This window comes from Leptopilina heterotoma, unplaced genomic scaffold (genome assembly GCF_015476425.1).
Source record: "Leptopilina heterotoma isolate Lh14 unplaced genomic scaffold, ASM1547642v1 Lhet_278, whole genome shotgun sequence".
Lineage (NCBI taxonomy): Eukaryota > Metazoa > Arthropoda > Insecta > Hymenoptera > Figitidae > Leptopilina > Leptopilina heterotoma.
Window position 1 is genome coordinate 1,230,425 of NW_025110986.1, and position 11,939 is coordinate 1,242,363.

The 11,939-nt window shown below is 36.2% G+C and overlaps 1 protein-coding gene across 3 annotated transcripts in view; it reads left to right on the top strand.

Annotated features, from left to right (window-relative positions):
• Positions 1–11,939, top strand: part of LOC122504120 — a 66,126-nt gene that overhangs the window by 38,460 nt on the left and 15,727 nt on the right. For 2 of the 3 annotated variants that reach the window (XM_043615039.1, XM_043615040.1), the window contains one exon: positions 9,460–9,788. The exons of the other annotated variant lie outside the window; for it this stretch is intronic. The gene's annotated coding sequence lies outside the window, so the exon portion shown is untranslated. The remainder of the gene's footprint in view (positions 1–9,459; positions 9,789–11,939) is intronic. 3 annotated transcript variants of the gene reach the window in all.

Consider the following 11,939-nt stretch of genomic DNA (forward strand, 5'->3'; position numbering starts at 1 on the left):
ATCCTTTATAATTCTAAAAAACATCTTATCCTGGGTAATAAAGATTGCTAAGACGGACAATTCGCGTTTCCCCAAGCTTTGTTTGATAAGATTGATGAGCTTGTCACGCAAGGATCCGGATAATAGGTTTAACTGGATTAATCAATTAATCTTTTTTTATTTTACGAGGATTTGGCCCCTCATTGGGATACATTTTTTCAAGATATCGAGAGCCTGGACTGCGGGAACATTCTCAAATTATACCGTGCGCATCTTGGAGACAGGGATAGAGAGAGATTGTCTTCATCGAGTAGCTTATTGTTTTATCCTTCTCTTTCCTTGTCTACGGGAACGCAGCCATATTTAGTGTCTAAATTAAGTCTTTTTTATAAAAGAATTTTTGCCCAACTACGATTGTCGAATGTTTATGTTACCAGAATTTTGATTGGTACAGTCAAGTTTGTATTTAGTCTGGAAAAATTATGTAGATGTTATCGGCAAGACTATGAAAGTCTGCATCACCTAATTGTTGATTGTCCTGCTTGGATGTGTGTTCGCGAGTCATTGTTTCCCTTAAATGCGCCTACTGAAGCCTACAACAGATTGTTGGAAATCATGTCGTCCTCGGATCTCATTTTAATCAAACAGTTGTTAAAAATGTTTATTTTAATGTTAAAAGGGAAATATCCGTATTAGTATTGCCATTGGTGTGCAGTGTGAACTGTATGTGTTATTTTCGTATCCAATCATTTAGTTTTTCTTTTTGTTTTCGCGCTATATCGAACTCGCTTTGTATGAACTTTTTGTTCACTAGACAAGTGTATGTTAAATAAAGAAAAATAAATAAATATTATAAAACTCCAGCTAATTTTACAACAAAAATGTCTAATTATTTAGCAACTCAGTTTATACAATTATCAAATTGATCTTAGAATTCTAAAAAGCATTAACTCTTGAAAGTAAGTATCAAGTAAATCTGAATAAATTTTGAAAAATCTCATCAACCATATTGCAAAAGCCGTTTTGAATTTTAAAAACTATCACCGAATTTGTAATCAGTGACCAGGGTTCACCCGAGAACCAACTTTTAGGTCAGTTGGATCAATTTTGTAAAGTAATCCGACATTTTTAATTTTTAAAAACTAATATCAGATTCGTAATCAGCGACCCCAAAAACCCCCGAGTAAACATTTTCAAGCGAATACGATTAAATAAATAAAATTGTCCGACATATTGGATCCGCCATTTTGAATTTATAAAAACTAACTTCAAATTCGGAATCAGCGACCCCAAAAATATTAAGACATGAGATGTAAAGAAAATTCGTACATATGAATAATGTGCCCCTTAAAGGGGCAAATTTTTGAGACACGACTAAAATAATTATTATTGTGATTTGACTTGAAATTATTTTTGTGACATGTATTTTTTTTATTTGACTTATGAGAGGAGGAAAATTTGTATGTATTTCTATATTTGACTTGGAAGAGGAGGAGATTTACATATAAATTGTATTATTTTTTTTGTATTTGACTTTGGAGAGGAGGAGATAATTGTGTAAAAAAACATTTTACACTTGAAAAAATTTTTTTACGGCATGGCGAGAGACGCCATAACCTCGTGTTAAGAATTTCTCAAAGTTGAATAGTTTGTGTAATTATGGGACGATTTCAGTAATTTTAATTTTATTAAATTCAGTAAATTTTTCTTGATTTTTCGCGAGTGATAATAGTAGATTGTGCATCAAGGGAGGGAAATGGATGATTTCCGACGAGTGTAGTTTGCAGTTCGAGGCGTAGCGAGCAAACGAGCCGAAGGCGAGTGCTTGCGAGCGAAGCCGAGAACTGTAAAACACGAGTGGAAATCAATTTTCCTCCCGAGTTGCACATACTATTTTTTCTAACACACGTATACTGAAAGTACAAACGCGGCAGTTTGATTGTTACTTTTGAATGTATAGTTGTAGCTGGGGGCGGTATAGTTACAACTGTGGTAACTGAAAGTTTGTGAAAAGCTTGAAATAACTAAACTAACCCAAAGAGCGTAGGTTTACGCAAGTAGCGTAAGGAACGTAAGTTACGTAACTTACGTAAATCATTTATTATTTGTAACTCAAAAGACTAACATAACTACACCATTTACGTAAGTTACGTAACTACACCATTTGCGTAACTCGCGTAAGTTACGTAAGTCACTTAGCTGACGTAACTCACGTAACTGATTCACCAATGGTCATACTTTGATAATATTACCGAGAAAGCAAGTTACTTTTCCTCCCTCACAGGGAGGGAATGTTACATTCCCTCCCGGTGACGTCACTAGCCGGGAGGGAATGTACATTTCCTCCCGCTCGCAGGGAATCATACACTTTTCTCCCGCTAAACACGTAGGAAATGGTGTACTTTCGGTGCGTGTGGTAGAAAAAATATTTTTGCCATTATTTTTTAAATAATTAACCAACACGTGCTTTGTGTTAAATAAAAATTATAATAGTCATGTGTCATATAGCTCACGCGCGTAGTGATAATTTTTAGCGTCGTTTTTCAAATTCATTGTCGTTCATAGAAATTGGTGGACAGTAAAAATTTAGACTAAGGAAATTATTGTGCATGACAGAAATTAGTCACGTAGGCTCGAACATATTATTCATGCAGAAATTGCCAAGAAAGTTTTGACTTGGGAAAGGAGATGAAAATTTCTGACGCGAGACAGTGAAAATTTTTAAAAGGATCAGGGCCGTATTAAATGGGAGACGTGCCCCCTTTTTGTTAATAATTAACAAATTTTCAAAAATTTTATCCTTTTTTTGAGTTTGATGAAAAATAAATTATTGATTATTACCAGGACCGTATATAGTGTGTGTTGGGCCCTAAAAATTAATTTTTATTTTAATGATTGAAATTTTTTTACAAATTTCTCCAAATTAAATCCAAATTAATTTAATCTAACTTTTGACAAAGCGTGAAAATTTTAAACTACCCTAATTTGGTATTGACTAGTGTAATCCATTTTTTTTACTTTTGAACTTGTTTAGAATTTTTTTTGTAACAAATAAAATGGCTCACGCGATTGAGAAAATTATTGGGTGTACTTCCGAATAAGGGGGACCTCCAATTTCAATAAAAATTAGTATACCAACGTATTTTGATGCGCTGATTACAAAAATGATAATAAAATTTGGCGCAAATTTCATCTTTATGGTGAAAACCATAAAAAAAACCATAAAATTGTGGTTTTTTGCGTATAATTCGTAAAAAACGAAAAATTTTGAAAAACTTTTTAAACAAAAGTTATAGATCTCACCAAAATACACATTTTATGTTTTTATCATTATTTGCTAAAATCCATTATTTTCCGAGAAAAATGTAAAAAACCATAAAATACCATAAAAACGGGTTAAAATATACTTTGGTCAAAAGAACAGCTAATTTTAACAAAATACAGTTTCTTTCCGTATTTTAATACTCTGATCACGAAAATGATAATGAAATTTGGCGCAAATTTCATCTTTATGGTGAAAACCATAAAAAAAACCATAAAATTGTGGTTTTTTGCGTATAATTCGTAAAAAACGAAAAATTTTGAAAAACTTTTTAAACAAAAGTTATAGATCTCACCAAAATACACATTTTATGTTCTTATCATTATTTGCTAAAATCCATTATTTTCCGAGAAAAATGTAAAAAACCATAAAATACCATAAAAACGGGAAATTCAAGACTTCGCCCGCCACAGCTCATGAAGTCCCGCTTTGTGCATATAGAAAGGGAGTCAAATTTACTTCCTAATTGGTACTAGAAGGTACACAACCCAGACCCGAGCCCCCTACAACGTGTCCCCCCAAAAAACCTTTTTTCAGGGCCCAAGAGGGGAACAGTTGAGAGGCGGGCGAAGCCCGCCTCAGGTCGTGTGCCCTTGCTCTGTGCATACAGAAAGGGAGTCAAATTTACTTCCTAGTTGGTACTAGAAGGTATACAACCCAGACCCGAGCCCCCTACAACGTGTCCCCCCAAAAAACCTTTTTTCAGGGCCTAAGGGGGAACAGCTGAGAGGCGGGCGAAGCCCGCCTCAGGTCGTGTGCCCTTGCTCTGTGCATACAGAAAGGGAGTCAAATTTACTTCCTAGTTGGTACTAGAAGGTACACAACCCAGACCCGAGCCCCCTACAACGTGTCCCCCCCAAAAAACCTTTTTTCAGGGCCCAAGAGGGGAACAGCTGAGAGGCGGGCGAAGCCCGCCTCAGGTCGTGTGCCCTTGCTCTGTGCATACAGAAAGGGAGTCAAATTTACTTTCTAGTTGGTACTAGAAGGTACACAACCCAGACCCGAGCCCCCTACAACGTGTCCCCCCAAAAAACCTTTTTTCAGGGCCCAAGAGGGGAACAGTTGAGAGGCGGGCGAAGCCCTCCTCAGGTCGTGTGCCCTTGCTCTGTGCATACAGAAAGGGAGTCAAATTTACTTCCTAGTTGGTACTAGAAGGTACACAACCCAGACCCGAGCCCCCTACAACGTGTCCCCCCCAAAAAACCTTTTTTCAGGGCCCAAGAGGGGAACAGCTGAGAGGCGGGCGAAGCCCGCCTCAGGTCGTGTGCCCTTGCTCTGTGCATACAGAAAGGGAGTCAAATTTACTTTCTAGTTGGTACTAGAAGGTACACAACCCAGACCCGAGCCCCCTACAACGTGTCCCCCCAAAAAACCTTTTTTCAGGGCCCAAGAGGGGAACAGTTGAGAGGCGGGCGAAGCCCGCCTCAGGTCGTGTGCCCTTGCTCTGTGCATACAGAAAGGGAGTCAAATTTACTTCCTAGTTGGTACTAGAAGGTACACAACCCAGACCCGAGCCCCCTACAACGTTTCCCCCCCAAAAAACCTTTTTTCAGGGCCCAAGGGGGGAACAGCTGAGAGGCGGGCGAAGCCCGCCTCAGGTCGTGTGCCCTTGCTCTGTGCATACAGAAAGGGAGTCAAATTTACTTCCTAGTTGGTACTAGAAGGTACACAACCCAGACATTTGGTATTTCACTTTTTCACGTTCTGCATTTCGTCTTTCAGATTCCGTATTCTACTATTCCTATTCCGTATTCCACTTTTCATATTCCGCAAACCACTTTTCAAATTCCGCATTCCACTGTTCAAATTCTGCATTTCATTATTTCGATTTCGCATTGAGCTCGTGTACTCTCTTTATCTCTCTGTGTGAATATAGAAAGGGGACTCGGACGAGGTGTACTATCCAGCCGCAGGAACCGCGTATATTTTATTACTCCCTCACAGTATCCATTGGGCACATTGACACGATCGTGTTTAAAATATCATGGACCGGAAATATAATATTTTCGCTTTAAGTGTCATTTTACAAAATAGAGAATCGACTCTGCAATGGTTGCGTGATGTAGAACTGATCCCGAGTGAACGCTTTTGTTCGAAGCATAAGAAAAATATGACTTTGACTGAATCAGCGTTCACTTGTGGTCAGTTCGTTTGCGAGAAAAAAGGTAAATATCGTCATCGTCATACTGTCGCAGAGAGCACGTGGTTCGAACAATGCCACATCTCTGCGGCTTCTTGTATGATGGTGACGTATTGCTTTTCGGTGAGTTTTGACTTTCAGCAAACTATTCGTGAGAGTAGTATTGTTGAAGGTCAAAATATTTCTTCTGAAACCATTGCAGATCGATTCTCTTTTTGTCGGGAGGTCTGCATGATTGCTTTAGATGAACACTTCCTAGAAGAGGGTCAAATTGGAGGTGTGGGCGAAATCGTCGAGATCGACGAATGCAAAATCGGTCGTCGAAAGTTTGAGAGAGGTCGAGTAGTAGAGGGTTCATGGATCCTCGGAATGATTCACAGAGGACATTCTTCCAACTATCGACTGGAAATCTGTCCCGACAACAAACGAGACAAAACTACTTTAATTAACTTGATTAAAAAGCACGTTGTTGTCGGAACAGAAATCCATACTGATTGTTGGAAGGGCTACATTGATTTGGAACAATGTGGCTACGTTCACAAAACTGTGAATCATTCCGAGGAATTTGTAAACTCTACTACTGGTGCCCACACCCAAAATATTGAATCCTCTTGGAGATGGATGAGACAATCTCTCTCCAGAGGAGGTGTTCGCAAGCATAATATTGCAGACCACCTTTGTGAGTTTTTGTGGCGGAGAAGGGTTCGCAAATTAAATGCCGATCCTTTTTCGCAATTAATTGCGGACATAAAAATTGCTTACCCTGGCCACAAAAACTAAGAAAATGGCACTTAAATCAATCGGCCTTTTTCAAGGCCACGAAACCGTTGCGATTTGTAACATTCCATCAATCGGCCTTTTTCAAGGCCACGAAACCGTTGCGATTTGTAACATTCCATCAATCGGCCTTTTTCAAGGCCACAAAACCGTTGCGATTTGTAACATTTCATCAATCGGCCTTTTTCAAGGCCACAAAACCGTTGCACTTTGTAACATTTTATCAATCGGCCTTTTTTTGTTAAAATTATTTTTCAAAATTTTGCGTTTTTTACGATTTATTCACAAAAACCACAATTTTATGGTTTTCATAATGGTTTTTACCATAATCATTAAATTTGCACCAATTTTCATTATTATTTTTGTGATCAGCGCATCTAAATACGTAAAGAAACTGTATTTTGTTAAAATTAGCTGTTCTTTTGAGCAAAAGTATATTTTAACCCGTTTTTATGGTATTTTATGGTTTTTTACATTTTTCTCGGAAAATAATGGATTTTAGCAAATAATAATAAGAACATAAAATGTGTATTTTGGTGAGATCTATAACTTTTGTTTAAAAAGTTGTTCAAAATTTTTCGTTTTTTACGAATTATACGCAAAAAACCACATTTTTATGGTTTTTTTATGGTTTTCCTTATTCGGAAGTATATCCAAATTATTGATTACAAAGAAAGAATGGCAATGCTTTTAGATAGTCCCGAGATTAAAGATATTTGAGCATCTATTATTACAATGTTAGTAGGACAAATAGTAACAATTAGAGTTGTGCAAAAAGCTTGAAGCTCGAAGCTCGATCGAGTTCGAGCCGAGCCGAGCTGTGTAAAAAGCTCGAATAGTTTCGAGTACTCGATTTAATTCAAGTACTCGAATTTTTTCGAGCTCTTGAGTAAATTTGAGTTTTAGAGAAAATTCATATAATTTTTGAATATATTATATTTAGCAAATAGAAGTACATTTTAAAATTAAAGATTTCTTTACTTTATTGATTCAGTAATTCAAAATTTTCTACTTATTAATAAATTAATTTTAGTAAGTCAAAAGCTCGAATCCATTCGAGTACTCGAATTTTTCGAGTACTTGATTTCACTCAAGCACTCGAGTGACTTCGAGTACTCGAAAAATTCGAGTACTCGAATTCACCCGAGTGCTCGAATTTAATCGAGTACGCGAATTTTTCGAGTACTCGAAGTCACTCGAGTACTCGATACATCGAGCCGGCTTGGGTTTGGCTCGGCTCGGCTCGACATTTCGATCTTTTTGCACATCTCTAGTAACAATGTTACTTGCAAAACAATTATCAATTGCAGGAACATTAGAAGTTCTCCGAGAAAGAGTGTTCCGTATCGAATTAAGGACAATTTTTACAGACGAAATAGACATTCCCTTTTGTAAAGAATATGACTGTGGAAATTCAAGTAAAGTTTTCGTTCTCGAAGCATATATTTGACCGGGTCTGAGAAAAGGACCTAGTTACCAAAATCAACTTTTCGAGAAAAACGCGTTTAAAGTTTTCTATCCAAATAAATTAGATTTCTTGGAACATTTTACATTTTAAATTAACATGATGAGTGTTCTTTATGTATTATTTTATGCTGAATCCGATTTTCATGGTTAAATAATTGTTCAAACAACCCTGTAATTGTGATAAACAATTTACTTTGCAAAAGTCAAATTATGGAATTATCAAAATTAATTTAAAAGACTTCCGGATGTCCTAGAGGTCTCAAATTTTTTATGCAAGTTCAGAACTGATACAATAATGAATAATTTTAAACTCTACAATAATCCATAGTTATTTTTTGACTTGCACAACCAGGTTGCCGATGACGGGTATACTTGGGGATCATCTTCAAGGAATTAAGTCGAATTTTTTGTAAATGGTTTAGGCATTCAATTTAAGATTTAGGGGAAATATTCTTGACACTTAAACAACCAAGAGTAATTTTTGTCTTAAAATTACTTATATTTTCAACAAAAAAAAATTAAAAAAATTTTTTCTTAAATTTGTTTAAACAATTGCAAATTTTTTTAACAATCAGGACTGATTGCATTGTATTTCTAGGACCTTAAACTATAAGAAACCATCATAAAAAAATCAATTTTTTGGTAAGTAGGTCCCTTTTCTCAGACTCGATCACATATACAGCCCAAAAAGGAAAAAATTCTAAATATTTACCAGACAAGGGGTACAGGAGTGACAAGTGATAGTGACGAGGGAATTAACAGCCCTAAAATAAGAAACTTAGGTAATTTAGGAGAAATTGACAAAAATCAGGAACTATTAGCAGGGAGGGGGGAGAAAAGCTTATCATACAGTAGAAAAGGTCCGACCAGCGAACCTTTGCCAAGTCCCCCAAGTATAAGTCATACACCAGTCATGACAACAGCTAGTATCCCTACTAACTCGATTTTGACATAAATATCCACCAACCAGTACAGACAAATAAAAAAATTCTGCCCATGGGGGGGATATCAAATGATGATAGTAACAGGGAAAGTGACTCAGACAAATCCGACAAATTTTCGACAAGGGAGAAAAACATTTCTCAGAACAAAGACAAATACAAACGACAAACTAATAAAAAATACAAAGAAAAGAATATACGAAGGACACTATTTACTGATTTATCGAGTGATTCTGACTCGGACATTTCAAGTAAATTATCGTTAAAATCAGACAAAAGTATAGCAATTAATAGGTCAAGAAAAATTAAAGCTTTGATTAATTAGGATATTAAATTTTTGGGAGAAGAAAATGCTGACCCTAGAGATTTCCTTGACAGATTAGAAGATTGTAAAATTTGTATGGTAATTGACGACGATGACTTAGTACATTCAATTCCAAGTATTTTAAAATGTCAAGCAAGTCGTTAGTATAGGACTATTAGACGAGAAATTGACACATGAAGATGTTCAAGAGAGCTTTTCGTTGTGAAATTTTGATAACAGTTGACGATGACGAGGTGATTGATGAACTTAGGGCTAGGACACAAGCAAAAGGAGAAAAGATTTCTTTGTATTTGACTAATAATGGGACATTTAAAGAGACCATTACCAGTCAAGCAACAGTTTAAAATTGCTTATAAAGGCCTTACGCCAACTTACCGTAGACAAGTTGAAACATGAAGTTTAGAATCACTGACTAAAGTAGAAAAGAGTTTACGACAATAGGAAGAGGTTAAAGACTTGGACGACAGATATGTTCCCCTACCATCTAAAGACAAAATGCGTTTTCCAGCCGCTGCATTCCATGGTACCAAGAAGGACGATAAGACACAAGGGACCAGTAAACATGAAAAGAAAGTAGCAGCTTTACAAGACGAAGGTGCAGTCGAGTCAAGTGAGGGTGAGAAAAAGAATAAAAGGAAAGGTGAAAAGAAGAAAAAGGACAAAAAGACAAAGGGAGAGAAGAAAGTTAAGAAAACTGACGAAAAACTTTACGCTCTCAACCAGACGACCCCCACCACCAATGTGACACCAACACCAGCTCCAAATCCACCTAAATCCAGAAGAAGCAACAACAGAATAACCTTGTTAATCCTGATGCAGGTCAAGCTGGTGCGGCAAGTAATACAAATGCATCAACCTCTTTTTATAGTGCATGTTTCTCTTGCCAATCAGTGGGACATAGGGTGTCTGAATGTCCTTTAAAAATATGTTTTGTATGCCAACAGCCAGGGCATATAGCAATACATTGCCCTAGTAGAGTAAAACCGACAGAAATTTAGTTAGTTTGCAAAACTCCAGGGATAAATTTCTTGACTTGCTCAAATTGTGTTAATGTGAGAAACGCTTTGGGAAACGGCCCATGGAGGCGCAGTCACTGCCTGCATCGCTCTGTCGCCTTTTGTCATTTTTGGCTATAGTTGGTGTCGTTCAGCGTCGTGTGTCCGTCTCCCGTCAAGTCAATTAGGTAATGACCACGCGCATGCTTGATTGACATGAGGACGTCGCATTGGTCAAGACCGCCCTTACCCTTTTTCTTAACAGGTGTCTTGCAATTGTCACGAGAGAGGAGGTATCGTTTTCGAATGGATCCAACAAGGATGGTGTCAATTTTCTAGGAAAGACGAGCAGCGTTCCTGGGATTTTACATGATTTGCATTATTCATTCAAGAAGGTAGCTCTCTAATTGTTCAGTCGTGTTTCGGTAGAGAGAACCGATTTTGTACATCGCTTCCTTTGGAGAAACGTTAATTTTAGATAATCTTTATATTTTAAGTTTTGTTAATTAGTATTAAAGATTGTTATTTGAGTTTTTGTTAATTTTTAATTGAATAAATTTAAGTTTAATTTAATTATTTTGTTAATTTAGTTGGTGTGATTTATTGAAATTATTGCTGTTTGGAGTCGTTGGTTTTCTTTGGTTGACCGTTGAGATTTGAATTTGGAGAAAGACGCAAGGATAAGGTTGGTGAGGAAATAACTCTTTTTCGAATTCGTAAATTGGAGGTCCAGCATCGGGATTCCTTTCTCAGTTTTTCCCCCTTTGAGATTGTTTGGTTTTTCAGATTTTTCCGGTGATTGTGTTCGGTTATTTAAGTTCGGGTTTTTGAAGCATTCAGTTTATTAGAATTTAACTATTTAAATTGAAAAATACCCTTACATGACAAAAAGAAAATTACAGTAATAGGGTGTAACCAGACCTTTTTCAACAACAATAATTATTATAAACAAACGGGCCTAATTTACAAAACAGGGGAATATTTATAAACAAACAGAATTTGAATTGAATTGTAATTACTTTCAAAATCAGTGACACCGGGGTATAATTTAAGTTGTAATGTCTTGCTTCCTGAGATTTTTTTTACTTTTCAATTCTTAATTTCCTTGTCGTCAACCTCCAGAATTCTCTAAATGTCATTGATAAAAGAAGGCAAAAGGTAGGTTGATTTCTAAAAAATCAAAAGGTAATATTTTATCCAATGACATGAGAATTCGGGCCTGGGCAAAAGGTGTCTCTTCATGAAATATAGAGAAATGACAGGGACTATCCTGTTCAATAGTCGATCTCTTAACATTTTGAAATTCCATAATAATTGGTAAATATAGAAAATAAATTCTAATTTATTCAAAAGGTTATTTTGTGAGATGACTTTTTGTGTAGGTTGAATTTAAAAAGTGACAGGTATATCGAGTCAACTCGATTTTCATTTGGTTAACGTTGTAATTCTCTGCTGTGGGTAAACGTGATGAGGAATCTGCGCAGGTGCGATGATCGTTCTTTTCTGCTTTAATCGAGAAACGCGCTAATTTTGAGTTTTCTGAATAATATTTTCAAGAGGGAGAATACGATAACATAGATAAACAAATTAGATAAACAAATATTTTACCAAAGCTGAGAAATTGTTATTGTTTTTGTTAATCGGCGCAAGGGAGTTTATTTGTTTATAAATTTTTAGTTAAAATTTTGTTTACAAATTTCTTAGAAAATTTGCCACGTTACAACACTCCCCTTCTAAAAGAGGGCCGAAAACGGCCTCTTGCAAAGGCAAGCAATTCCGCTTCAATAATAATCGCAAGGTTTCTCAGCCTTATGTTTGATATTCAAGTCAATCGAAGATCCATTATCATTGGTCTATCAATTAGTCTTCGTATTATGTGGATTTCTTAGGAGTAGCTTTACTTTTCCGAAATAGTAAAGTTCAAAAAAAAAAATTTATTTCTAATTAATTATTTACAAAATCAAAAAAAATTTTTTTTTTTTTTTTTTTTTTT